This window comes from Cervus elaphus, chromosome 23, assembly GCF_910594005.1.
Source record: "Cervus elaphus chromosome 23, mCerEla1.1, whole genome shotgun sequence".
Lineage (NCBI taxonomy): Eukaryota > Metazoa > Chordata > Mammalia > Artiodactyla > Cervidae > Cervus > Cervus elaphus.
This window is the reverse complement of record NC_057837.1, coordinates 28,751,946-28,752,911: the sequence shown is the minus strand read 5'-3', so window position 1 is coordinate 28,752,911 and position 966 is coordinate 28,751,946. Positions and strand designations below refer to the sequence as shown.

Here is a 966-nt window from a genome sequence, read left to right as displayed (position 1 = left end):
TGCATTTTTACATACTAACAATACAAAATCAGAAAGAGAAATTAAGGAATCAATCCCATTCACCATTGCCGCAAAAAGAATTAAATATTTGGGAATAAACTTACCTAAGGAGACAAATGAACTGTATGCAGAAAATTATAAGACACTAATGAAAGAAATCAAAGACAACATAAACAGATGGAGAGATATTCCATGTTCCTGGGTAGGAAGAATCAATATTGTGAAAATGACTGTACTACTAAATGCAATCTACAGATTCAGTGCAATCCCTATCAAATTACAACGGCATTTTTCACAGAACTAGAACGAGAAACTTCACAATTCATATGGAAACACAAAAGACCCCAAAGAGCCAAAGCAGCCTTGAGAAAGAAGAATGGATCTGGAGGAATCAACCTTCCTGACTTCAGATTATGGTTGAATAGGACTTCCCTGGTGGCTCAGATGGTAAAGTGTCTGCCTACAAAGCAGGAGACCCAGGTTCGATCCTTGGGTTGGGAAGATCCTCTGGAGAAGGAAATGGCAACCAACTCCAGTACTCTTGCCTGGAAAATCCCATGAATGGAGGAGCCTGGTAGGCTACAGTCCATGGGGCCACAGAGTCAGACATGACTGAGTGACTTCACCTCACTTCACAAAGCTACAGTCATCAAGACAGTATGGTACTAGCACAAATACAAAAATATAGACCAATCGAACAAGATAGAAAGCCTAGAGATAAACCCATGCACCTATGGGTACCTTATTTTTGACAAAGGAGGCAAGAATATACAATGGGGTAAAGACAGCCTTTCTCTAAATGATGCTGAGAAAACTGGATGGCTACATGTAAAAGAATGAAATTAGAACACTTCCTAACACCATACACAAAGATAAAATCAAAATGGATTAAAAACCTAAATGTAATTTCAGAAACAATAACTGTACAAAAAATATCTTCATGACCCAGATAATCATGATGGTGTG

At 38.3% G+C, this 966-nt stretch overlaps 1 non-coding gene across 1 annotated transcript; it reads left to right on the top strand.

The window, feature by feature from the left end:
• Positions 1-429: 429 nt before the first annotated feature.
• TRNAC-ACA lies at positions 430-501 on the top strand. Its single transcript has one exon. It is a non-coding gene; the product is annotated as a tRNA-Cys (tRNA).
• The last annotated feature ends 465 nt before the right edge of the window (positions 502-966 follow it).